Genomic DNA, 3,335 nt, shown 5'->3' on the forward strand with positions numbered 1-3,335 from the left:
TTACTTCATTGATTCTTTAGTCATACAGAAGGTTGTTAGTTTTCTGAGGTACATATATCAATGAGCTGCCACATTGCAATTCCGAGTCCTTTATTACATGTGTAAGGTGAAGTATACGTCCTACTTTTCCTACTAGCAGTTTCAGTTTCAGCATTTTTCATCTTGATTTTTTATGTTTTTGTTTGCGGTAGGAAAATCCTACAGCCAGTAGCCTTCAAGTCACCTACCCACCGGGGCATGGCCTCTTATTCTATTTATACTGATGTAAAGCCATGCATCTGCTCTCCTTTCTTGCTGTGGGATTCAGTTTCTGTTCTTCCTAGCAGAGGATTCTGATTTGTGAGTCTACCCCTAAATAATTAAGCATCTATTATTCCCAATTCTTAGCTAGTGTGGGATTTCTTTTAAGCATCCTTCTTCATTTGTTTTGTATTGTTTTTATATTTGGATTTAATTTTAAGCATCTTTCTCAAATACGAAGAGTCTATAATCATGTATACTTATGCTTGAGTCTCCTAATTTCTTCCACTTTTCTTTATATCTAGTTTTGTGCAGGTAGCATATGGATTTTTTTTCTTTTTGCTAAAAATTTATAACTCAGCTTGAATTAAATTTCAATCATTGCTTTTGCTAAGCAATGATTTAGTTATATGGGAGTAGATTTATTAATCAATGTGAATTTGAAGATGTCTTTTTATTTCTAGGAAGAAGGCCATGAGATTTTTGACTAAGGTGACAATGATTCTGTAAATCGCTCTTGGTAGAATGGCAACTTTTACATTAATTCTACCATCCAAGAGCATAGGAGTTGTACATGTCTAATAGTGTCTGTTGTGCCTAAATTGCGACCACCAGGAAGACCATCAAAAACCAGACAGACTGGACTGCAATTAGTGAGGTTTTATTGCCAGTGTAGTAGGAATTAGTTTGGAACTCATCTCCAACATCCTGTTGCAGCAAGGTAACTCTTCGTTAAGAGTTCCTTTGTAGGGTTTGCTTATTTTAAAGGCAAGAATCACAAGCAACCCTTCTGGGTGGTCAACACCGGTGCAAGCTCTTTGCTTTATTCTATCCGGCTTTATTAGCAAGCAAGGCCATGGACATTCTTTTTTTTTTTTTTTTTTTTTTTCTTCTTTTTTCCCCCACTAACAAAAATTATGCAGTCGAGTTTCCCGCATTTGGGGAAATCGCAGGGGTCAACACACCCCAAGTGCAATGGGTGAGCCTCGCCCTGGGAAAACCACCTACGTGATCATGGTATCTCCCCTGCCAGGTAAGTATAGTCAGGACATTCTTATGGCCAGATGGTTAGGTAGGCATTCTGACTCTTTCCGGTTGGGGGTCATTATCCTTCCTGGGTATATGATGCTAGTCTGGGGTTTCTAATTATAAAACATTCTTCTAGAAAATTTCCTCTCTTCCCTTAGAGAATGAGGGGTGAGGGTCTCACAGTGTCTTCACAAATCTTTTTTAGAAAGAATTATGTTCCCATTGTAGTTGTCTTTTATCTCCTTGAATAAGTTTATTCCTAGATACATTTTTTTGTTGTTATTGTGAATAGGAATATGTCTACTACCTTTTTCTCAATCACTACTGAGAAAGGCTACTTGTGTTTGCAATTTGCTTTTTTACAATGCTATCTTGATGGAGAAAACCTCAAAACAACACCATGAAAATCAGAATGAGACATTGTCCCTAATCCTTTTCTCTTTTTTTGTTTTTATTTTTTCCTCTATTTTATTTTTTTTTACAAAAGAAAAAAAAAACTAACTTTTTTCATTTTATATACCAATCCCAGTTCCCATTCCCTCCCTTTCTCCCATTTCCTTTTTCTCCTGTGCCTCATCCACTCCTTGGAGAGGGTAGGACACATTGATCTGAGGAAATACCAAGGCCCTCCCTACCATATCCAGATTGAGCAAGGTTTCCATCCAAAGAGAAGAGGTCCCAAAAAGTCAGCAAAGCAGGAGGGATAGTGGCCCCCAGTCTGCCCCAGCCATACAACTGTCACCCACATTTAGAGGGTCTAGTGTGGCCCAATACTGGTTCCTTCCCTGTCCAGTTGGAGTTGGTGAACTCCAATTAGCTCAAGTAAGCTATTTCAGTGGGTATCCATATCATGGTCTTGACCTCTTTGCTCATATTCTCATTCTTCTCACTCTTCAACTGGACTTTGGGAGATCAGCCCAGTGTTCCACTCTGGGCCTCTGCCTCTGTCTCCACTAGTTGCTGGTTGTGTTTTTTTCACATATAGTTTTTACTATAGTATACACATCATCCAGTACTTCTTCTACTAGAACTTTGACCATATAGGCATGCTGAATTTTGTAAAAGTCCTCTGCATCTATTGAACTGACCATATGACATTTGTTTTTAAATCAATTTATATGTGGGGCTGGAGAGATGGCTCAGTGGTTAAGAGCATTGCCTGCTCTTCCAACGGTCCTGAGTTCAATTCCCGGCAACCACATGGTGGCTCACAACCATCTGTAAAGAGGTCTGGTGCCCTCTTCCGGCCTGCAGACATGCACACAGTCAGAATATTGTATACATAATAAATAAAAAAAATCAATTTATATGCTTTATTATGTTTATGGGCATAATAAGTATTTTGAACCATATCTATGTCTCCAGGATAAATCCAATTTGGTCATAGTGGGTGGATTTTTGTTTGGCTTACAATAATTCTAGTAAGGATTTTTACATCTATGTTCTTCAGGGATATTGGCTTGTAGGGTTAATTTTTGTTTTTTATACTTGAGAAGTACTAGCTCTGTAGAAGAAGTGTGGAAATTCAGCTCATTTTAATTTTTATAATAGTTTAAGAATTAATTATTGTCGATATTCTTTAAAAGTTTGTTCAAATTCTGCTATAGATCAGTCTGTACCTGTTTTTTGTTTGTGTTTGTTTTGTTTTGGGCTTTGTTTCTTTGTTTCAATCTCTTTATATTTTATGGCTTTTTTAAAAAAATTATTGATCTCTTCTTAGTTTAACTTTGGTAATTTGGATAAATTTACAAACTTGTTCACTTTTCTAACTTAGTGAAATATGTTAACATGTTCCCTTTTAATATTCTGAGGTTTTTTTTTTGCATCTGTTTTGATATCCTTTCCCATTCTGTTAATTTTGGTCATGTCTTTTTTAAAGTTAAATAGCACCAGATTCTGTTTATTTCCCAAAGAATGTGCTCTTAGATCTGTTAATTTATTGTTTTGTCTTTAGCTCACAAATTTCTGCCCTTATTGTTCTTATTCCTTACACTGTAGATTTGTGTAACTTTTTTGTCCCTATAAATTCTGCTACATCATAAGTCATTTTATTCTTTCTATTTTTG

At 36.3% G+C, this 3,335-nt stretch overlaps 1 pseudogene; it reads right to left on the minus strand.

Annotated features, from left to right (window-relative positions):
* Positions 1-1,095: 1,095 nt before the first annotated feature.
* Positions 1,096-1,281, minus strand: LOC121432534 (annotated as a pseudogene).
* Between the last annotated feature and the right edge of the window lie 2,054 nt (positions 1,282-3,335).

The sequence above is a fragment of the Microtus oregoni genome, unplaced genomic scaffold (genome assembly GCF_018167655.1).
Source record: "Microtus oregoni isolate MIOR12 unplaced genomic scaffold, Mior012 000034F_ref0000314, whole genome shotgun sequence".
Classification (NCBI taxonomy): domain Eukaryota; kingdom Metazoa; phylum Chordata; class Mammalia; order Rodentia; family Cricetidae; genus Microtus; species Microtus oregoni.